General features: G+C 38.3%; 1 long non-coding RNA gene across 1 annotated transcript in view; it reads left to right on the forward strand.

The window, feature by feature from the left end:
• Positions 1 to 24,532, forward strand: part of LOC128152846 (uncharacterized) — a 59,355-nt gene extending 34,823 nt beyond the window's left edge. The window contains exon 3 of the long non-coding RNA XR_008238772.1: positions 24,392 to 24,532. This is a non-coding gene — a long non-coding RNA (uncharacterized LOC128152846). The remainder of the gene's footprint in view (positions 1 to 24,391) is intronic.
• Positions 24,533 to 25,050: the final 518 nt, after the last annotated feature.

The raw sequence follows: 25,050 nt of genomic DNA on the forward strand, positions 1-25,050 counted from the left end.
AACCATTATAATTGGTTGGCTGTTGTCATGCCAGTAGACCAAAAATGTGTTTAAAAAGTAGATGCCAATTTGTTCAGTATAGTTGAAAGTGGCTTTTTCAGTTTTCAGTTTCTCCCTTTGATATAAGGCAAGTGCTGCTGAAGACAGTTTAACAAAAGGAGAATAAATAATGGAGAAATAGACAAAATAACATTAAAATACAACATACTGCAATCTGTTTTATTTAAGGATGTGGCTTTGTAATCAAGGGTCAGAGGGGAGGAAAAATGTTAAAAACAGCACCAGAAAGGGACAGAAGTATGTTATATTGTATATCTAATACAGTCCTGAACATAGTGTTGCTGCAACACAAAAAGCAGCTGTGATTTAGAAAATGGTCACGTTTGAAATGTCTAGATCCCAGTTTTCCTTTTTGTTTCATCATTGCACTCAGCATAGTAACAAAAAATAGCTCTCATGATGTCATAAACTTTACTGAAGAAAGCAGTGTCTTTCTTGAATTATTTATTTTACATAAAACATTTATAAAGTGCTACCAGACAACATATAAGAGCAGTATAATAAAATCAATAAGCATTAAAATCAGAATGAATTTGGGCACCTCATACATTTTGTGGGATTATTCTTCAACTGTGCCCTGTATGAGGCTACAAAACACCTTTTCTGCCATCCTTGATCCTGTGGCCTCTCTGGGGAGGCTCTCAATATTTTAACGATGTTGCTGGACTGTCAGCCAGTTCCTAACTATTGCCAAGGGACTGTTTCCCAGCTGGGAGCTGCATGTCATGGTTTGTACTGGCCTTACCATTCTCCCCCCTCCGCACCTCCAGTGCCTTTCTCGTGCTGTTGAGTACCAGTATTTTTGCAGAAGTTTGAAGTGTAGCACAGAGTTGGCTGGCTTGGCCGATGAAGCACTGTCCCTGTGGTTGGGGATCTCCCAGCTGCTGCTATAGTAGAGCTTTAGGTCCCATAAACTCCCTTGGAACAGCAGAACAAGGACCAAGGAAATGACCCGTTGCAATGAACAGTGATCATTAAGCTCAAGTTTGGAAAGATGATAAATCCTGAATGTAAGAAATAAAAAGCAGCTAGGGAGTTCAAGTAATGTGGAAAGGCGATAAGATGGCTTTTGTTCTTACTGAATAAATACGTTTGTAGTTATCTGAATTAATAATGTCACACAAATATGGCATTTATGTGAAATGACAGTATTACATAAAGCATGTAAGTGTAACATAAATGACCACTTTGTTTAAAAGCTGACTGCATATGTACAAGGCAGAGGCACTGGACTTTGCAAATACAGCTTGGCAAGTGGAATTAGATCATTGTCACATACACAAAAGCTTTGCAGCATACACTCTGGTGTCATATTTCTGTCACAAAATTTATTTTTTAAATTGCTGAGTGATAGTTTTGCTGTGAGGTGGTGCTGGTGCGGCCAAATACCCCTTTGAGAGTGCTGCTTTGTCTCTTCATATAGTTCTCAGGTGCATCTCTGCAGTTTATCTTTTGGTGAGACTCATACCCTGGTGAGGTAGATTATCATGCTACCAGCTCTTGCTGTGCTCAGTATTTCTCATCTGCTGTGTCATCTGTTTGTTTCAGAGTGATCTCTCTGGGTTTCCTGAATTAGTATAGCGTAATTCCCCTGACGCAGTATTGGTATTGCCGGCTGATAAGCTGTCAATAGGTTTCCCAATAATAACCTGTCAGATGCTCTGTGCTCTGGTGTGATTTCTTGGCATGTAATTTGTTGGTGGGGGTATAATAGTTCCCATCTAGTTTCTAGACAATATCAGCCAACAGATGGTCCTCATACTCATACCTCTTGTTCTTGGTAATCCTGTTGGTTCCAGATCACAATCACAATTAAGTATCTGGAAATAATTGATTTTTTTTTTAATAGAGTCTTTAGGTCAGCTGCTGAGGGGAAAAAAATCTGGCAGAAAACTTACTTTGATTTGGAGCAAATCTTAACTATTTATTTTCTCATCTCAATGAAAGAGGGGAAAATTGAACAAAGCATATCATTCAACTTAAATGAGCACAAAAAGACAACTGCTGCTTCACTACTTTTCCCACAAGAACTTGAACTTGCGTGTCTCAGAAAATTGACTGTAAGGCCAGGCAATAGAGTTGCTTTCTTTCAGATGCTGGGGGTTTTGTTTGGTATGGTTTGGTCTCAGTAAATATTTACATATTTTGTACTAACCGAAGGAGTATGAACAGCAGAAGCTGAGAGCACATAGACAGAGGCTGTGTATGGTTTTGGCTTGTGGAGTGAGAAATGAAGGTTCAGATTTTCCTAAGCAGAGAAATACACTGAATCTGGCCTTGCGTTGCTGTTACTGGACAATGCTGCTGACAACTCCACTGACAAGTTAGAAAATTGATCTTCAAAAATGTTTTTTCACTCTCCAAGCCTGTTTTGATGGGTTTCTCACAAATTTCCTATTAGTTTTGGCCCATGTAGTCTTGAGTGGCCCAAATTAAACCTTCAGGTAAATAACTTGGATAATAATTTAAATTTTGCATGTGTGTACTTGCTTGGGTTTTGTTGTTATGTTGTCCTTTTTAAAGGGCATTGTCTACATGACAGTGCCCTTCAGCAGCAGGCAAGAATATGTGGTTAAAGTGATGTTTTGCCAAATTTTGCAGTTTGTAAGTATATTAAAGACTCAGCAGATAAAAAATTTTAATTGTACAGGAGGTATTTACTTTCAGAATTGCAACAGTCACTGGTACTGTTGAATGTGCTTTGTGCATTACAGTAAGAAGCCTAATCTGGTAATTTTTCCATAGTGTGTTTTGCTGGGCTGATCAAAATGTACTGGTCTCATGACTAAACTGCTAAGGCACCTAAAAAGCTTCTAAGACTTCATAGAAAAGCCACTCTAGTGTATGACTGTTGCATGTTTTTGCATGCAGGCTTACCAAACTGTGAGGTTTTATTTTTACAGCCTAACTGTATCTATAGCAAATCAAACAAGAGATCTGCTTGCTTTAACTAGAATTTGTAATACAGCAAAGCCCTTAGCATACCTATTGATCTTGGGTAAGACTAAAAATGTTGGAGTAGTAGAATTCTACTTAGAATCAGTTTTTGTCCATTTAAGAACTTGCCAATAGTCAGATATTACTACAATTGAGCCCGTTCTTCCTTTCTTTGCACAGGAAAGACTCCTTCTAGGAGGCAGGAAGAGTTTTGTGTAAATGAGGCAGGTTGCAGTCTTCTAGATGGGCAGTATTTTCGCCAGAGCTGCTCCACATATTTGCTTTCTGCGTTCACCCTGTCCCCAACACACATACACCTCTCTATAGCATAGGCAACACCAACCAACCCCTCCAGGTAGCTACGTGTCATGGGTGTCTCACCAGTAACCAGTACCCTGACAAGAAGACTCAGTGGCTCAGTTTGGATAAAGTTCTGAGACTTCGTTAGTGATCTCGTGGTTTCTGATGACTTGAGATGTTTAAGATCTGCTTTGATGCAGGAAGTTCAGTGCCTTTAGGTCTGCGCTCCCGTCACAAAAATAGTAGAAGTCCTTTGACTGAAGTGGTTTGTGGCAAAGTGCATCTTGTTTTTACAAATCTAATGTCATCGAAGTGGTAGATGTGATCCAGTGACGGAGGATGGGTCAGTGGATATTATGTATCCTGGTGGAATACACAGTTTGTGAGTAGCAATATTGAAAGCTTTTTATCAGCTTTTCCTGTCAGGCTTTGCTAGTACACCAAGTAGAGTCTGCCTGCGTGGGACGATGGACATGTGTCTGTTTCTCCCTTCTTGAAAGGTGGTGGGTATTACCGGTTTGTGTCAAGTACTCTGGGCTAGGTGGGACCCAAAACTGGCACCTGAGTTTGTGAAGGAAAAAAAATAAGAAAAAAAAAAAAAAACAACCCAAACCCCAGATTTCCTTATTTTTTAAAGGAGCTGTTTTAAGGGTTTATATCTTGTATTCTCATTGTTCAGCTATTTCTAGATTTAGCACATTAGCCTGTCTTGTGAGGATTAAAAGTGGGGTTAATTTTTAGAGCTAACTTAACAGCTATTTGTTATTTTTAGAATATTTATTCTAAATAATGTCTTGTTATTTTTGAAATTTGTTCTTTGCCAGGTTCTCTGGTTCAGTTATAGCCTTGTGGCTGGTTGCAAGGCAAATACTTTGAAATGTACTGAAATAATAACTAGAATAATGACAAATAATTTATTGTCTGGATTTGGTTTGAGTTTTGTTGATTTATATTTATTATTATTATTTTTAAAATAAGCCTGTCTGTTCTCTGAAGCGAATACATAGTATAGAACTATTACCCAATAAAAAGAATCATCTGGCTAAAAGTTAAATATAGATAAAGTGCTAGCCAGTCAGTGGAACTGCCATTCTCCTGAATGCCCAAACCTGTTTCATGTAGTATTACTCTCTGCCATGCATTGTTCAGTTTTGTACGCAGTGCTCAGATAAGCAGGCAGGGATGGCTTTTCTCTAGGCGGTAGCATAGGACTGCTGTAATCTATGAACTCAGCCTATGCATGCCTCCACATTGCTATTTGTTCTTCTTACTACTGCTGAGCAAAGCGTGGGAGTGCAAAACGAGATGACAAGACAGCATTGCTGAGCAAGGTCACCTGGAGCTCACATTTCATGGCTAAGCAAGCTACTGCTCTTGACTAAATTCCTGGTGAGTTCACTGCCTTGAAGAGTAGGTGGCCATGGCAAAGATAAGATTTCCTTGATTACTTTTGGTAAGAGGATAAAGGTGATGCTTTGTGCCTGAGAAGAGACAGAAGCAGTGAATTCTGTCTTGGAAAGCTTTTATGCTTATTCTTCAGGTGGCAAAATTCAGTTTTGCTTGTACTGTATGGAGCCGACCATATGACGATGATACTTTAGATTTAATTTTAGTAAGTTATGAGGAATGTGGAGGTGATAACTTTGAAAGAAGTGATCACAAGTGATTTGGTTTAAATTACATGGAAGGATGTACATAAACATCTAAGTAATTTCAGAAGGGAAGAATTTGAGAAACATATCAATTAAGGATCAATTAAATGAACTGAAGAATTTAGGGAATTGAAAAGTGCTTTGGAACTTCAATTTAAAGAAATTCTAAGGTGCTTTGTGAAATTTGCAACCAAGGACCTAATTACAGAGCATCGGGTGCAGTTACTACAGAGATAATTTAGGGCCAAAATTAAGGGATGCAACCCATAAACAATCATGTTCATTGCGTACCCCAAAACGATAATTAAGCTAATGCAGATCTGGTGGGAGAACAAATGTGCATAAATTTTCTTTGAATAAATTCAGGTTGAAAACTAGCTATTGAGATTCTGGCACAACTCTCCAAAAGAAGCATCAGGAGACAGAAGATCTAAATGGAGTTACAGTGGAGCCCAATGTACTGTTTAAATGTGTTACCTAAAAGGAGGGTGTAAGCTGGGGCTGTAAACCATATATGAACTGTAAGCTGCCTCTGGTGGTTTTCTGCACAATATTGTATTGTGCAGTATAGGTTTACCCTCAAAATGTGTTTGTTACAAACCTGCTGTACTTTTTCAAGACTCCCATTGACTATAAATAGGCTTTGAATTATGTCCCAAAGCAGCAAGTGGGGTTTAATTTGCACAGCTCCTAGTATCTCAGCTGAAGGTACTCCTTATTTTCCGTTTCTTGCACAGTAAAGCCTAAGAGAAAGAAAAGTCTGATTACCAATATCTTATGTGTATCACCTGCAGTTGATATTTTTAAAAAGAGGGGAAGAAAACAGGCATAGAAACACAATTTGTCTCTGACAGTTCAGTCCTAGGGAAGGCTGTATATGAGTGTGGGAGTGAACAGGGAAAGGGGGACCTGAGGTCCTGCCTTCCCTGGTGCCTTACTTGCTTCCTCTTCAGCATTCAAGAAACTCTATACCTCTGACTTTTGTAACACTTATCTGAAAACTTACTTTAAATGAACAGTATTTTAAAGGTAAGCAGGTTATTTTATAAGAAAATAATGTAAGCCTAGAAGTGTGAAGTCATATATGTATTTTTTTTTAAATTTCAAAACCTCTCTAATAGTAAGCAAGAAGTGGTCCCATTACAATAAGCAGGATTTGGCATTGACTTAAATTGAGTAATTTGCTTAGCTGATGCATAGAAATATCCAGAGTCCCAGTGCTTAAGAAATCAGAATAATATATCCTGTACCCCCTTCACGTTTTATATTTTGGGAACCCAGGGGTTATATATTTTTCAAACATATTTGAAATCAAATCTAAGAAACAATATTAGCAAAGCTACTATACAGGATATAACACTTAGAAGAGAGAGAACATTTGAAACTATTAAATTATTATCTACAGTAGCACCCAAAATATTTTAGCTAGGTCTATGAGAACTTTGAAATTTGCTTTAAGGGCTGTATAGTTAAACACTTTTTAAATGCACTACTTAATTTTTTCTCACATTGTAATTCATTGTTGGCCTTTTCCGCAATGAATTGTTGGGATTAACCAATAAATCAGCAGAAAAGACATGCCAATTTCCTCAACAGTTGACAAATTACAGTGTGGGCAAAGTACTGTATGTTTTATTTATATTTTTTTAAAATTTATTTCATGAGGAAGGCTAACAATCAGATGCCCCCAAAATGTGTTGGTTTTATTTGGTAACATTGCATTTAATTATATTCCACTGTTTCTCAAGTAGCATTTGTAAATGTATTGCTAATAGTCAATACCGGTATTAAAGTAACATTTTCCTTGATTTGTGAATATTTGCTTAGAAAAAATAGTATTATTTGGGAATAGAAGATTTGTAATTACAAGGTTTTTCTTGCTAGAGCTTCATTTTAATAGAAGACCTTTGTCTTGGGTGTATTTTTTTCAGAATAAATAAAGCAGAACTTTGGGTTTGAATACCGTAGTTCTAAATTATTTAAATATTTGCATTCTGGTTTCCACACATTCATTATTTCCTAACGTTTTGGGATTGTAGTTGTGCAGTCAAACTAGGCACAGTATCTGCCACGTACAAATCCTGTATCTGTATTTCTAAATGGGTATTTAGCAGGTCATTCCTAAGCAGCACTTGCTGTGTGTGAGAAATAGTGATAAATAGCCATGCAAATTAGACCCTTAATTTTGCATTACCTTGGATTTCTCAATTCTTAAATATCATTGTCTGCAATACTTAAAACAATACTTACAATATCATTGCTTGTCAGGAGCGTAGTCTCTTTTGTCTTTATCATAACAAACCTATTGTTTAAGACAAGCTTTTGTTAAGTGCTTAGAAAGTGCCAGTAGAGAGAAAATGTTCCTGACCTTGGCCATGTACTACACCCCCTGAAATTGTATTAGCTTTTATACTGCATGATGTATGAGCAGCCTTTTGAGATCTAGGGGTCTGGAATATAATGCTGAAAAATAACCATTCACGTGATCCATTCAATATTTAAGGTTAGGCACGTCAAAAAGACGGCAACGTTGGAGTGTATTGCAACATGGCAGGGTTTCTTACAGCCCCGAAGCTGCCGTCTGTACCTGGGGAGCTTCCCTGGGGCACAGGGATGTTCCCGCGCAGCAGCTGCCTTGTAGACACCATGGAGACCTCTCCCTTCCGAAGAGATGCCCGAACCGCGGCAGGGAAGGGTGTTGTATGAACTGCGGTGTGCCAGGTCTGTAGAAATGAGGCAGATGCCCCGTAGCCACAGTCCCGACCTCAGCTGCTGGCTGTGCACAGGCCTGAAGCTGCTCCCTTGGGGGACACAGTTAGGAGGGTGGAAATGGGATCCTGTCACAGAACAGGTGAAACGTCCCAGGAGCGACGGGGATGTTGCAATAACAAAACCCCAAATGATAACAGTAAATCACCTGTGACTGAGCAAGATCTGTAATTGAAACAGAGCTTATGCTTTCTAATGACTCCTGTGGGGAAGAGGTGCAGGTCCCCAGTGCCTGTGGAGGGATGAGCACAGGTGGGCGAGGAAGAAGGCTGGCAGAGAACATGGCTGCATCTTCCACCTCCCTGTCACGTTGCACGGGGAGGCTGACTCTGCCCCCGTCTCTGCCTTTCAGTCAGCATACATTTTTGCATGTATGGGTGGCGTCGTAACTTTCTAAAGCTCTGTGGAAATCGAGGGAGCTCACCTTATTCCAGGGCCATGGCACCGGTCCCATCCCACCGGCAGGGCACCAGGCAGCCCCCACGTCCCCGTCACCCCTCGCTGGCTTAGCACAGCTGGGGAGGGAAGAGGCAGTGCTTTGGGAACACCGTGCTTTTTCTTGCTGCCTTTTGTTAAAAATTATTTGATCTTCAAGTATGATCTCTGTCAAAAATGGTGTAATTTCTATATTGCTGTGTGACAAAGTCATTAGCCTGCTACTGGGCAGGGAATGTTCTGGGAAGGGTGAAGACCTTGTGGGGAGCAAAATGGAGATGGCAGTCGTGAGGAAGTACTTACAGCATCTGTTTGCATGTTAAAACTGAATTTCTGTTTACTCATTTAAAACCCTCTAGAGATTATGGCTAAATGTATATTATTTTAGAAACTATACATTATTTACGTAGCTGTGACAAACACGCTCCCGATTTAAAATGAAACTGTGCTGCTTGTTTAGGTACCAAGTAAAAATACCCCCCTACGTAGGAGAAAGTATAGCTAATGAAAAGCATCAGTGGTGTTCAGCATGTTTGTGGGAGGGGGACTGGTTTGCTTCTGAAGCTACAAGACTTGGTGGTAAGATGCCAGTAGGCGGAGTCATGTGGATACAAAGCAAGTTCTTGGGCTATGAAGATGTCTGCCATGCTGGCATTAATTAAAGTATAGTGAAGGGTAGAATAGTGTGAATTAACAGCACTTTGGCTTTACATCCAAACTTTAAATGATCAGCTAAACTCTCTGTTGTAAGAAGCTCTAGCTGTATTTATGTATTATCATCAAGGTGTATGAAACTTGTCTGTTTGGATATAAGTATATCTCAGCTTTTAAAATTTAGCTTACTTACATAATCCGAAAAGTGCGATAGGACCATTCAAGCTTTTTATTATACTTTCTGTAACTAAAATCTGAAAATCTTGGGGACGCAGTTTTACAGTGCATTGCTATTGGTAGTTGGGCTGGCTCGGGTGGCTTCCAGGACGGGCTGATCATTTGCGTTCCCTCTGTTCGCACAGCTTTCTGTGGTGCTCTTCTTCCAGGGAACACTTGCACTGGTTAAACACAGCCTCGCAGGCGGCTGAGAAGACAAAGACCTTGCACTTTGGGGTGGGGAAGGGGAAGACTGCTTGTGCCAGCCCTGCCAGCACAGCCTCAGGCTTGGGAAACTTCATCCTCCTCCTCAGCTTCTGCCCTGGCTTGCATGTTTGCCATTGAATTCAAGGCTTTTAAAAATGTTTTATTTATTACAGTACAGCAGTATTTCACCTAATAGTTTCTTTTTGTCTTTCTCCAATGTTTCAAAATGAAGCTTCAGAAAACCGTTAGGGAAAAGGAAGGTTTCCTTTCTTTATGTATTTGTTTCTGTAGGCACTCTACCTCTTTCATAGTGTAAAAATATTATTTACCTGTCTTAAGAAGGTTGTAAGGGAGAGCCTGAGAAGTTGGTATTCAAATATGTATTGGAACAAAATGGTCTTGGAAGGTTACTTTAATTTTGGTGGTAGTTTACAACTACTTCTGGAATCACTAGTTTGGCAATACTTCCTTCTTTTGTAAACAAAATACAGCTCATAAAAGCATCATACCATATAGGAATACGCAATACATACAGTACATCTTTCTCTTTTGCACCACTAGTAATACATGATGAGATATGTAATCTGTCTAAACAGTTACAGATGGAGCTTCAGTTTTACTATTAGGATCTCTCATAAAGTGCTAATTACTTGGCTTAAAGGAAAGCACTAGGGAAAAAATGGATTTTGTGCATCAGAAAGATGGAATCTGAACTGAAGTTTCTGTTTCATAATTACCTACACCTTTATTTTGGTGTGGGCCATGCCGTGACCCAAACCCCTCTGAAAATAAAGGTTTCAATTTACAGACTTCAAAAGCTGTATCTGACTTTCTGTTTTCCCATTGATAAACTTACATGAGGCAATAATTTAAATAACCTGCCAATTTTAAGGTAGCATTTGAGTATTTTTCTTGCTGTGAATATTACTGGCAGAAAAGAGATTCTTCCCTTGCCCCTTATTTCCCAACATGCCCAACATGTCAGAAATGAGCTCCTGACAAAAATTTAAAAAAGTCTGTCTCCCCAAAAGTGTGCATGTTAGGACAGGACCCAGGTTTGTGATCCTGAAGAGTGAACTCAAAGAAAAATCTGTATTTACTGTTCTTTTTCAAGTCAAAGGTCTTTATAAGGATAAAGGTCTTTATATGTGGATAATTTAAGATAATGAAACTTTTGTCTCAAATTGTGCAAGTTTCTTGCTCTAATAAATTTGTCCACTGATAGTACTAGCAGTATTTTCACTGTTTGAAAAAAATGATTCAGATCACCCACAAAGCCTACAACTCATTGCTAGAATTGGATCTTCTCATCCAGTGGGGCCATCCTAAAACGCCTCAAACATTTTGTAAATAGGTTTTACAGTAAAACATCCTTACTTGCGGGTGGTAGAAGCAAGTTACATTTTTATTTCAAGGTTTAGTTGGGTTTTCTCTGGCTGATGAAGTTTGGATAAAAAGCCTTAACGTTTCAAGAATTCAACCTGCTTCTGGTATTTGTCCTTTCATGCTTTCAATTCTCAATTGCGTGACTCTTTTGATTAGAAAGAATACGTATGTATGTGTGCTAATAATTTTATCTAGGGATTAATAATTGCTGTGGAGATTCATTTAGGAATAATGATGATTTGAAAAATATTAATTAACCAGTCGGGTTGAGAGCATTGGCTAGCAGCACTAGATTTCCAGGCCTTTGATTTCTTACATGTACTTATGTTCCGTGAATCTATATTTTTCTGCATCTAACTCTAATTAATCTTTAATCAAATTTTCTCTCATTTCTAACCCTTTGCTTTTAGAATTCTGTGGTCTTGTTCTGTTTATTAAATAAAGGTTCCTTTCCAAATACAAATGTATACTGAAGAAAATTAAGATAACACTTCAAATGAAGTGAATGATGCAATTTTAGGGTGTTTAATTAATACTAGGACACTTGAAACAATGTCCTGAAATGAATGGGGATTGCTGATGAGTTGGTTTATATTTTATTTTTTTATAGTATCCTACTTCTCCTAAGGGGAAAAACATTTTTTGTTCTTAGTCCAACATTTGTCTCAAGAGTAAGCATAATGAGCATCTGAGAGTTGACTGTAGGTGAAATGCTGTGACATGCCAATGACATTGTCATTAAAAAATATTTTAATGAGAACAGGAAACAGAAGGGGGAGAAAAACCCTGTAGGCTCTGATGCACTGTTAGCTGCCAAAAAGTACAAATATTTACTTTGGAGTGTCGGGGTATGTGTGTGAGTATATATATTCTTTCCACAAAATAATCTTTAAAGAGGTGCCTAAGTTTTTTTGCAATGAGATATAAGTAACACAGAACATATGGGTAAAGCAAGACTTTGAGTTAAGTGACATGAGCTGCTCCTGTTCTTTGTACTGCTGGAAGCAGGAGACTCTCAATAGTAGCTGTTTTTAACCATTCTGACAGTTTCTTGAAATACTATGCCATTGAAAGGAACTGGGAAATGTAATGTGCTGAATTTCAATATGCATTTGTATCACCTTTTTGTTTATAGCAGCAGAAGCTATGTCATTAGAATGAAAATAAAAAGTTAAAAAAACCCAGTAAGAAACAGACAACATCAGCTGATCTCTCCCAGGTGGATCCACTTATAAAACTACAGCAATATCTATCAATAATTTCAGTTATCCATACTTTGGTTTATTTGACTAGTACCAAAGCAATTCAGATTTAAAGTGTTGGGGAGTACAAGCTAGATAAGTAATAAGACTAAATTAAAAAAACCCCTTGTGTTTGCATAAGTCCATGCTTTCCCTCTAATGCATCAACCATTTGTATGAGGTGTGTTTTACTCTAAGACATGAGCGCTGTAAAAGCATACAGGGTATACATGGCAGAATGATCACCTTCCCAAAAACGCTGAAAATGAAGACTCAATTCTTACCTTTTGTGGTAAGTACATACTAATGTATGAATCACGAAATTTTTAGCGTCAGATTAAAGCTTGGGTCTGCATAAGTTACTCATAAAAGGCCACATAAGTGGAAACGAACAGACTGGCCAGTGCAGTAGCAGGCAGGCACCCTCGGGTCTAGCTGGGGCAGTGCCTCATGTGCCCCCCAGCCGTGCTGGTACCAGATTGGGGCGGAAGCAGAAAGCATACAGGTTGCAAAACTTGTTGCACTATGTTATGTTAAAGTCGATGAGGCCTTACAACTGCCTGCAAAAATATTTTTAATTACAGAAAAATAAATGTTCAAAGTCATATAAGGGAAGGCAAAGAGAAAAATATCTGTTTAAACCTGCTTCTGGCTGTTGGCTAGTGTGTATACGCCTGAAATTTTTGTTTGAAATCAGTCAAGATGTTCTATAAACTTTTGCAGTGTCATCTCAGCCAGTAAGAGCCCGAGAGAGTAATTCACGAGTGAATATTTTTTGTATATCTCAGAACACTTATACAATTAATCATTCCCTTGAAAAACATTTTCAATTTTTGCCAGTGCTTATATTGGTACAGAGCCAGTGCAGAAATAATTGAAGGGTCCTTATGTGTAAAAATTGTAATATGTAACAGAATTTGGGAATGAGGGAAAGGTCTGGGTTCACATTGCAGTGATGTCATCCCAGAGCTAAGATACTATGTGAGAAGGGGGGCTGCAAGCTAGAACAAGACAGAAAAAAATCCCTCCCCCTCTTTCTCTTTTCAACTATTGCCCTGATGGCTCAAACGCTTCTCTTCCACACTGTAATTGAAATCTGAAGCCATTCTTGTTCCAGTCTTTAAATGCAACAAAGAATGAGATGTGGAAGCATCTTGTGTAGCAGGGTATTTGGACCAAAATAGTAATTGATCTTTGGCTTGGTACTAATAATCTGAATGGGTAAGGACATCTTCCTTCAGTAATTTCCCTTCCACGCTGAGTAGGCAGGGATCCTAAAGTTCTAGTAAGTATCAAAAAACCACTGGAATCTGTCCCTGACAGTAACAAACCATTTAAAATAAATGAGACTTGCATAACTCACTTCAAGCACCCACAAAGGCAAGTTTCATACAGATGTCTGTAGGCTGTCTCAGCTTCATCTGCCAACTCAGTGTCTTGGTTGCCCTTTCAACACCACTCATAGTTCTGCTGTAAGGTCACTTAAAATGGAGACTGACAGCATCATGCCAAACTACATTAGGCAAAAATTAGGACATGAATAATTTCACCCCAGAATATTTTTTGCTTGTGCCTTTGGGTGGATATATAATAATAAAATTATAATTACAGAAGAATAACCTCATAAAATCCTGACTGAGTAATGTATTGGTTGCTTACTTTAAAAGAAAGTCCTAACTACATTTTATCTAGAGAGGGACAGAGGGAATAGAAAGGTGTGCCTAGTTTTTAATGTCCTTAGTGCAGTGTCCTGAGTTCTGTTGGTTTCTAATATTTTTTTAACTCAGAAATATATTTAAATGAAAATCCATTAGGTAGAACAATTTTCATAGCAGAAATAATGACGTGTTTTCTTCAGTCTCTGACCTTACAAGTTGTACCACAGGGAGATTTTACCTTTTTAAACAAATCAGGTATTTCTGTGCAATGAACTAGCTCTGAAGGGCTGCAATTCATAACACATAATTGTACTGGAAGAGTTAAAGGCAACTTATTTTTGCTTTATCGTGGCAAATAAATACTAGATTTTATTAAATATAAATGGTCCAGGGGCAAATGCTCCACATATGGAGGAAATGGCATTTATCCTGCAGGTGCAGAAGATGCATCGTGCACCTTCCCTGGGCACCGAACTTCACTGGTTAGCAATTAAACCTGAAAACAAGAAACTGTAGGACAAGATGCCATGGCAGTGATCAAGAGGGGGAAAAAAGAAAAAAAAAAGAGTAAAAATAAAAGGTTTCTTCTCTATGGTTATGGGGTGGGGGGGAGGGGGGTGTGAGCTAAAGGTATAAAAGGGTTTATATTTTAAGAAGGGTTTATATATTATGTAGTGTTTGGAAAGAGTTCACAATACTGAAGATTCAGCATTTCTTGATCCTTTCCCTGTCCTTAAGTCTTGGGTTTGTGTAAGGACGATCAGTTCATTCCAACTTTGACATTCAAATTGGCTCAAATCCCCAGCATCCAAAGGCTACATTTCAGAGTTACTTGCCATTCGGGATACCAGTTAAATGCACCTCTGTTAGGGGTTGAGGTTTTGGTGATTTTCTGTTTTACTGTTGCTTTGTTTGTGAGTGTGGAATCAATATTTTCTCTAGAGATCATTCCACAAAGTTCTTGCAGTTGAGGGAGGGGGGCTTGTTTGGGGTTTTTTTGTTGTTATGATTGATAGCTGTTTCTGCATCTTGTCTGATGAAATTAGGGTATTTTGAAATTAATGCCTTTAGAATCTGAATATTTTAGTGACAACATTTCCCAGTAATATGAATCAACTGAATTTTCATTTGCAATATGGGTAGTATAATATTGACAGTGTTGCAGTGATGATCTTCTAGCAGACAAAGCAAGCACTCCACTGGAAATCAAATAACCTTTGAGTTTGCAGTCCTAGGCACCAAAGCTGTCACTGGTGTGTTCAGGTAGGAGAGGAGATGGTTGTACATAAGCCAGACTGTCGATGCTTTCCAGCAGAGGAATTTAATGGTTCCATCAAAATGTTCAAAGAGGAAAGATGAAAAAAAATCTTGGGTGCTGCAGTTTTGCTCTCATCTGAGAACTGCAAAAGTGTACTGATTTGGACTAAGATCAGTGTGATTGACTTGGAGGCTGTCTGATTACAACTTGGATACCAATTTTAACTAAATTGGTTTAGAAACTAATTCAGGTCTATAAACCACATCAAGCTAAATCGATTTAAGGTTCTCTTAAACTGATTTAAAAGAGACTGCACTAGGGAGTTGCACGGATTTAACTAAATCTGTTTCTAAACCACTTGAGTTAAGTCAGTGCTCATACTGTATATAAATCAGCCTTTAGATGTAGAAGTTAAAAGGTCCATATTTTATAGTTGTTCACTTTGTTCATTTGATTTGGCTAGATCTATGTACAAATGTTCACTGTACACAACTATTTCATTAGCAGTTAGCAGCATGGAACGGGAGTTATAATTTTCTTTAAATCGAACTAATGTTTGGAAAAGGAGAGATTTGAGATGCATATAACAGTGCTTTCTGCTGAAACCTTTAGAAGGATGAAGAGACACTGGATGATAATGAAATTGTATTTTGAGCTTTTTCCATAAAATGAAGTAGTCATTCTAGTGTGCGAAATACTATAATTATAAAGCAATTTGCCACCCTTAATGGGAGGACTTTTATTTCATAAAATATTAACAAAATATAATATCGGTGCAATAGGTTAGGAACAGTCTTATTTTCTCCATAAAAAGTCAATTTGTAACCACTGAAGACTGTCTTTCTCAAGATGACTATATTAGGGTAACTGATCCTTTTATAGAAATATCAAAATATAAGCATTAAAATAATCACAACATATGTCTCATTTACCTTTCTACTTAGTAATCAAATATTTTTCACTGTCTGCCTCTCTAATTTAGAGGCTGGTGGTGTTTCTGCAGATGATTGGCCAAGGGAAGTAGCATTTAATCAGTGCCTAAAAAAAGTAAAAATATTTGAGACAAAACTACGTTTAAGAAGGGTTATCAGCTAGACAACATGGACCTGTCTCCCAGCTTGTCTAAAAAAGCATTTGTATTAGGCTAGCAAGTAAGGAAAAAATCAAACTTCTTTTTCCACAGTGAAGCAAGAGGAAGGAAAGTGAGGGAGCATCTGTAATTACAGGATTTCAGCTCTGATCTGGGCAGCTGCAAAGCATATGTATCATATGAAGAACAAAGGACTGGAAATGGCAAAATTAACCAAGCCCTAATGGATTCACTCTTTCATTTGCTCTCTTTGTTACTATTTTTAATTAACCGGTAGATTTCCTTTTATTTTTCTTTCTTTTTCTTTTTTTATTTGCTGCTGTTATTGTTCCAGTGTCCACTCAAGCAGAGCACAAAGTCGTTAATCATATTCATTTTGATAGTGCTTCAAGATCAACTAAGAAATGGAACTCTCTAAATAGTTGAGACAAAGATTATGAAGGAAACCACTTGAGCAGAATGATAAGTGTCATTTTTTTCCTAAAATAAATGAGATTCCTCCCCTGTGCTCATCTTAGCTAGTGTGTTAGCTAGGTAGAAAGGTAGGGAAATGCCAGGAGAGACAGAACAAAACGTTCAGTTAGCAAAGAAGTATCAGAACTGAAATGTGAACCACCTCTTTCTCCAGCTTCCCAGTCTGTCTGATCAGTCACTAAAAATGAATACAACAAACCTTGTTACAATATATAATTGTTGCGATGAAGTTGATAAGAGATATTTGGTCTGCCTCTGCTCTGTTCAGGATGAGAACCTGTGAGGGCTAAAGCTTGTGTGTTTTATGAAGCTAAAGGGCCAGGAAATTGTCCTTTCATTTTAACAAACAGTTTATATTCATTGGCTTCAGTGCAATTGCACCAGTTTACGCCAAAGATAGTCTGGATCCTGTGTCTGGTAAAACAAGAGTCTCGAGTTCTGTCCAGTTTTCCAACTGACCCAGAACACTCAGGTGTGATAAAATTAGGTGGAATTAGGTGGAGTTGATGTTATCTCTGGAGGCTACAAATTGTTGCTCTGCCTTTTTTTTTTTAATCAATAATGACTATGTATTAGTAGCATAGCTTTCTCTATTTAAAAACAAACCAACCAAACAAAACCATAGGTAATCCATGGACCAGCATTTGTGTGTACTGTGGAGTTGTGTCCATGACAGAACATTCACCGAACTCTTTTTTCAAATGCAGCCCCAAATCTGTCTGGCAACATATATTTGTAAGCTTTTCTAAGCGGACTAAACCTCAGTTTTAATGATGATTGTTGGTTGTTTGCATTTAAAAAATAAAGTAAAAACAAAAAAAGGAACAGCAGCACAACAACCAGTTGAAATCTTTTATTTCTAACTGGATTTTAAGAGTTCATTTTCTGAATAGCACAGAAATAGCTTAAGGAAATTACATTTTTTCTGATTAAGGGTACAATAAACATCATTAGTATTTTAGCCATTCCAATGCCATGAGGTCCCATCTTAGTGTCCTTTATGCAAGCAAAGCTTCCACTGATGTTACATGGGCTCTACTGGGACATTAGTTGGTGTTAAAACTGAGGGATGGGATGCCAACAGTATAGCTAGCAAATGTATTTGGTCCCTAAGAATTCAGTATACAGTGTAAACTTGATTATTAGCTGACAAATCACCGCGAGCTGAATGTTTAGTCAGTCTGCCAAAGCCACTGGTTGGAAAATCTGTATCTAGCAAAGTCATTCACACTGGAAAGCCATCCTGCATCTATTATTAACAGGGTGGAAGCAATCTTGCTTATGTCTCTATGTATGTTCACAGCTGTCTGGCAATCAGGAGTGGTGGAAAACACAGAAGAAACATGGCCTAAACTAGTTGCTTGTGGGTTGAAAAAGCAGTGTGTTGGTATTTATCCCTGTCAATAGCAGGCCTTATTAACTATTTTTAATGAATCACTACTGCTTTTACTTTTGCCATCAGCCATGACCTTCACCGTTTAGAAACACATGGTCTCTCATAAACGATGGTCTATGACATATAAACTTGAGAAGGATTCTATCACGGCTCAAACTACAATATCTATCACTAAAACAAACTGCTCATTCCAGCTGAAGAGACACTCATATATATCATGGAACCAGCCTTCCATATTTTGAAATTTACTGCCCTGCATTGGTGCTTCTTTTTCTTGGTTTTTTTTTTTTTTTTTTTTTTTGTAAGGAGGCCATGCAACCTTGCTCACTTAATACTTTTGATAAACTTCTACTGACAAGGAACTTGATTAATGATGGTTAAAAGAATTGAATCAAGAGTAGGAAAGACAGGGCCAAAAAAGCAGACTGCTGGGCTGATGGAAACTAACGTCTCTACAGAAATATATGATGGACCCTCCTTTTTGCCATGCCAAGTAATTACTCGCACAGACCTGTTGTAATAATTCCTATTACAGCCAAAACGGAAAAGTCAGTAACTCACAGCCCTGGGACAAGGTGAAGGCAAGGCCAGAGTAGTGTGGATCAATATTTCATTTACTCACTGAGGTTAGCTTCTATCCCTGTATCAAATTCTTTTACAGAAAGCCATGAAAGAAATGAGGTTTGCTGAAAAACACCAATACAGGGCCCTCATTTCCTTGGGGGTGCTCGTAGAGTACACGAAGCAACAAAACCTTTCAGCAAAACAATATGCACTCAAGGTCACTCATTACTTGCTACTGTTGGAAAATAAAGTGCCATTAGCCTGATATGAGTAATGTACATCAATCAACTGCAGACCAGCAAAAGTATGTTTTCAACATGGTATTGCAGCTGAAAATGAATGAACCACGTTAACACTTTCCGAACAGTTTGACAACACTGAAGAATTTTTCCTTTGGCATTATCATTTATTTCAGAGTTTCACTGCAACTCATCTCTGTAAAATCAAGCCAGAGCACCTCTGTTGTTTGCTGTGCTTTATTATAATTGAATTAATTCTCATTAAGCAAAAGTCATTATTTTGATGGGGGCAGTTGGATGCTTTCCAAAAAGCTCCTGTCTGTGCTTTACACGACCCTCAGTCTAAGGGAAGAGAAACAGATGTAAAAAGAAATGATCTATCTTATTAGGAAAATAATTTAAAGCAATACTTGCTTAGAATATGAGATGACATTGAGGTACACAACTTCTCCTTTGCTGCATACAGCAACTCTTTTCTTCCGTAAGGAAGTTTTGAAGAAAAGGAGGACTTCAATATATCACTCAAGAATTGCATGTCGCATGGAAGGCTACCACCGTGCTGATCTGAAGGGCAAATGTAATATATGCTTCTGAAATAGTTAAAGTACAGTGATGTATTTTTTTTTCTGCTTCCTGTCACAGACCTCCTTAAATATTTTAAATGTTGTCTTTCCTGTAGATTTGGGGTTTCCAGAGAATCTATTGGGGAAAGGTGGTAACTGAATGTGTTCTGGAGCTATGTACAGGAGACCTTATGAAGCACAGTCACAGTGACATGACATAGCTACTGTGCAAAAAATAATGTTTTTTCTGGGCATCTGAGGCATCTATCAAAATGCAGGCTTTCTTGTTTGAGCTTTCTCATTTGTAAATATTTCCATGAAAACAGAAGAGAAAGTTCTTTCGTTTCTGTGCACTGGTAGGGTTACAATTCTGCTTTTACTGGCTGCTTTTTGGAAAAAGTGTTCTGTGGGTTATTTATGATTGCTCGTATGGTTGATGTTTTAGACCTTTTCCAATCTTCTTGATTGTCATCTGGTCAGAAAGTTATGTTTTGTGTTATTAAAGTTCATAATTCTCTAATCTTACCTGCACCATTGAAAAATTTATATCATAGTCATGAAGGGGTACCTTCCCAAGAACTGGCATGTCATCCTGTTCAAAAATAAAGGCATTATGTTGGCATAAAATAAACTGTTACAGATTAGGGAGAATTACTGTGTGAAGAGCACACATTTTTTTTCCATGAGATGGTAATCTTGTCTGGCTTCCCCCCCTTTTCTCTTTTGTGGCATTCTCTTTGTCTTTCTTTAGCATTTTGAAATCACTTGCTAAATAAAAATGTTAAGTCTTTGTTCCAGAATCTTATCCTTAAGACTTACCGAGGCATTCAAAAATAGTTGAAGTGTTTAGGACTTTGCACTATTACTGTCTTTTGTAGTGGTGAAGATAAAGTGCTTTCCTTTTCTAGCACCATCACCTGAGATCAGACACCCAAAGCAAAGCATTCTCATCCAAAATGAGCGCTGAGCTGCTTCCAGCACTGAACTCGCTTAACCCATGTTAAGTCCATGCAACACTGTAATTTGTAAGTAAACACAACCCAGAAATGATGGGCCAAGGGGAAGATGACTGATCAAAGATCACATGCTAAGTCAAAAATTATTGTGGTCTTTCAGGTTTGGCATTTTGAAAGTTTCTGTTAAGTTTACTGCTGTTCAGTAGAGTCTAGGGTCATCCAATGAATTAATTTCATGTCTCCAGCATAAACGTATCCTCTACAGTTGTTAACAACTTGGATAATGCTGTTAAGTTTTCTGCAGTCGTGATGTTTTGTGTTTTCATTTACCATTTGGAATTATTGGCAGTTCAGCAGATACAGTCTTAATCCCAGTTCCTTGCAGACCGTGGTGCTTCCATTCGAGTAAATCAGTTGAACCACTGGTAAATGTGAGTTTGATTACATTTGGGGTTGGTTGTTTTTTTTTCCTATGGATTTCCTTCTTTTATAATGAAAATTGTAGTAATTACAGTACTGCAGAACACTTGCCTCTGCTTCCTGTTGTTCTTCCTATGTGCTATTTCTTTCTAATGATTTAATGTAAAATGTTATACAGTGTATGAGTCCTGAGACAGTACTGCTCCCTTCTTCATGTCTGCAAGAAGGAAAGAGAGATGAACATTTATAACTGCCTATGAAATGAAATAGATCAGTTTAAAGAGAGTCTGTCTTTCTAGTCACGTAGAGAAGCTCTCTTGGATTAAATGGGTCCACTACATTTGATTTGCTCCATGGTTTAGATGTGGAGTCAACTTTGTAAAGAGGGGGTAGTTCAGTCATAAAAAGTCTAATAATTCCTTAGAGAGATTCTTTGAAAGGCACAGAGGAGAATTAGAGAACCCGTCTCCTGTACTTGTAGGAGAATTAGAATCACAATTTCCTTTTTTTAAAATCCTGTTGTTGTGATTAAGTTACTTTTCAAAATCTCATTCACTACAGCTAGTAAGCCTGTAACACTGTATGGGGCTGCTCTATGCCTATGTTTCTAGAGTCCCTGAGGCCCAAGTCCTCAAAGTTATTTAGGCGACTAAATATAATTTGAAATGACTCAGTGATGTTAGTCGTTCATTCTTGTGAGCCTTCTTTGAAACAGGGAGACAGTATTACCTTCATTTACTGGGAGGAAGAGGAGTGGTGAAGCATAAATAGTTTTAAAGGCATTTAGGTGCCCAGTCCAGTTAAACCAATAGGAAGTGAGCACCTAAATATCTGTGGAAGATCTACGTTTCATTTACTATAGGGAGGATCAGCACATAGGTATTACAAATCTCTGGAGGTTTTGCTATGCTTCTACTTGCAGTGAATAAATCTTTCAAGAATGTCTCAATCTGGGCCGGAGGGTCTTGTGATGGGAGGTTGAATGCTTCAATATGTTTTAAAAGAAAATTAAATCACTCTTTCTCCCCTAACTTTCACTGGTATAAAGGAATCAGAGATTTCTTTTTGTGTTTGCAAACTAGCACCTTAACTTTTGGGTTTGCTTTTTTTCCTATTTCACAAGAAAATACCCTGGTGGTTCTTGGTGTCACTGAGAACTAGGAGTCATTATTACTTTGTGTCGGTGAGCACTCTTGTATAGTTTTCATAACAATAAAGTTGCATGTGGCAGTGTTACTCTTTGAACCGGAGTGTTAACTGAGAGATTGGGGTCACATCCGTCACCCAAATGTGAGGCAGTCTGCTTGCACTTATAATAAAGAACAAATGTTTGGTCTGGAGGTCAGGATTTTTGGATTTACAGTGCACTTAGTTAGATCAAGGTCTGATCCGGGGTTAAAATCAATATCACAAATTGCAGCTAAAATGACAAAGAATATGTTTCCATCTATGTTATATTTTAGGTACAGTAGTCTTAATGTATAACTAGGTCAATTCCATTAAGATGTAATTTCATTAAGGGACCATAACTGCAACTGGAATTTGGCCACTAGATGAATTTTTTTGTCTAGAGCAACTGTACAGACATGCATCACTCTTGGATGCTGCTCAGTTGGGTAGTTCTGCTTCAGAATAATAAACCCAGTAATCATACAGTGCACTCCACAAGAAAGTTTGAAGGAAATCAGTAAAAAGCATTTGTCTGTAGGGAATGCATTCTTTTTTTGAACTGTCACAAGAATACCTGTCAAAGTAGTATAGTAAAGCAGTCGAACATTTAAAAAATGCCCACTTTATAGAAACTGAGACCTTCAGTTTAATGCACTTGTACAGGTACATATGCAAGTAGAGTATTTAGCAGTAGAGCCTTCAGGCTTGGTTTCAAAAGGGACATGAAAAAATTTTAGGAAGCTTCAGTTTCTGCAGTGTGGCAAATCTGAGCATAGTTGACCATAAAAGACTTTAAAGTCTTGGAATAAGGAGCTGAAGGTGTCGTTCAGGAGAAGACGCTTTTTCTGCGTTCATGCTAGTTAAGGTGCAATGTCTGTCCCCAGGCATGGTGCATGAAGGGGTGGCAGATGAGGAGGAAAGGGGAAGTCATCTCAAAATCTTGGAAAAGGAGGAAGATTGTGGGATGGCTTTTATGTAATCCTCTGTGAGTCATGTAGAGCTTTGTAGCCGAGCATGATGCTGTGTTTACAAAGGGTGTCTCTATGTCCACTGGTGGCTGGACATTAGGTTGAAAGTCATCTGACTCTCATAACTGTTGAACTAGAAGAGGCTGTGTATTTCTTGCACAAACCAGAAGATTTTATTTTGGGTTTCATCGCCACTGCCCATTCCCTTAAGGGCATCACCCAGTATTGCCATACAGCACAGAGCATAATACGCGTTTCTCCACTTAGAGCGCAGAGTTGGGGAGGAAATACAGCCAAAGCTATAGCCAAGTGAAGAGCTCTGGCTCTTTTTCTCTGCTTTGGGGGCCTTAAAAAGCCCCAGCTTGCTGACAAGGATCTGCTGCCTGTATGTGGAGGAAGTCTGGGGAGAGAGAAGATCATAACTGGGCAACAGCTGCTCTGTATGACTTGCTTCCCTGGTAACCTGGCAGGTCTCCAAGTCAAAATCTGAATAGGAGTTAAACTGCTCGAAGCATTAATTCCCCTTATAGTCATGAGCCTTCTCGTTCTCCTCCCTGCTCCCACTGGAGCAATGCTCAATAGAAGTGGAAGTATCCTACGCCCATGCAGGTTTTGGAGGGTTCATGCTGTCAGCACAGGCAGGGAAGACGTTGCTACACAGTGTGGTTTGTCTCAAGTATCAGCTGCCTGCTGTAGTGAACAGGAGGGCTGGGATGTTAGCGAGCAACTCTTCTGTCTTCCCTAGGCCCCATCACTTGACGAGGCCTGATCTTATGAGGAGTTAAACACTGCATGTAAAAGCCTTTGTGATTGTATTGATATCGGGTGATTCCTGTTTACATGGAAGGCTTTTCCGTGAATTTCCAGTCATGTGTAGGGATCTTGGGATTAGTTTCTACCGCCTCTGGGTGACTTGGACATCGTCCCCCCGCACTCCCCCTGGTATTCTACACGAGCAGAATTTTCTTGGCAGCTTTTCAGGACTCCCCAGCTTATTATCGGGTCCTCTTGAAGTTCAAAGCACTGCTCTGAATCTAAAAATTGCAAAAAGTCAGTTTTATGTCCCATGGATATTTATAGACATAATGTTTTAAATATTCTGGTTTTAATCATACTATAATTTATGATTTTTTTAAAGTACCTTTTAAATCCTCCTGTTTCCTTCCTGCTGCTTTTTGTAACAGTTTTCAGTTAGTGTATATTAGTGACTCATCTATTCCAAAATATTGCAAAGAGGAAAAAATTAAATTTCTACCTGTTGGAGAGTGAAGAGATGTAAGTTAAGCTGGACACAAATTAGTATTTATTGAAGAAATGCTGTTGTTTATTTTGTCAAGGTATACAAAAAAAGCAGTATAAAATTAAACAAGAGTAATACATACAGCTACTTTGTGCTTACTCGTAAGTTTTCTCTCTATGGAGGCAGTAACGACAGCAGCCCAGACAGTTTCTTAAGGCTTTTCCTGCTCTTCTGTGCCCTCTATTTGATCATCTGCCAAGGCTTGTGAATAGTGCCAAATCAAACAGTACAGCATCTCCATAAGTCTGCTCTTAGAAGCTAAGGAATTTAGCAGTTGAAGTGCAATGCCAGATATAAAAGAAGCAATTATAGTGGACTTCCAGGAGTTTAGGTTGAATAACTTTAATATTTGTATAACATGTTTTGAGGCTCCTTTTACTAACTGGACTTCTTAATTTTATATGCTTTATCCACGTAATCTTAATCTATGCAAATATAGTCTTGCAAAAACATGGTTTTACTCTTCTTTTTTTTTTAGGTTCTGAAGTTCCATACAAACTTTGAAGCCTATTTCTGTGTATACTGGCATTGGCAACTGAAGTGCATTGTTCGTCGGTGAAAGAGAACCTTTGCAGGAGGAACCATAGCAGCTGCTTTGAGTATAGAAGACCACCTTCCTCTTTGCAAGTATTTCTGTTTCTTCATATTTATGCAGAAGCCTTCTCAAGTTTTTTGTCCTTCTTACTTAGTAACAGTTAAGAAAATACTTGATGTGGTATCCTACAGGTTTTCATGCTTTATACAATGAAATGAATTAGTGGGGTAATGAAATTGTTTAGAGTGAAAGGAAGAAAACTTGGATTTCTTTCATTGAATTGCAGTGTGTACACTTGCCAATTCTGACTGAAGTAAAATTCATCTCACTGCAACTGACCATCCAAAATCTATTCACCATTTAATCTTCAGGAGCACAGAGAGGAGCTTTGCCCAAAATGAAACTATTTTTACATATACGTTAGTGAACAGCCTCTTGGGGTCTAGAAAGCCAGTGTCCATTTGCACTGATTTAACACACTGCTTGCTTAAATTCTAGATGAGGGGGCAGGGAAAATCTAACTAAACTTGAGACTTGATTACAGCATGACAAGATTAAGGGAATAAATTGGCAAAATCAGTCTCACATTTACTGATTTTGCT

This window comes from Harpia harpyja, chromosome 16 (assembly GCF_026419915.1).
Source record: "Harpia harpyja isolate bHarHar1 chromosome 16, bHarHar1 primary haplotype, whole genome shotgun sequence".
Lineage (NCBI taxonomy): Eukaryota > Metazoa > Chordata > Aves > Accipitriformes > Accipitridae > Harpia > Harpia harpyja.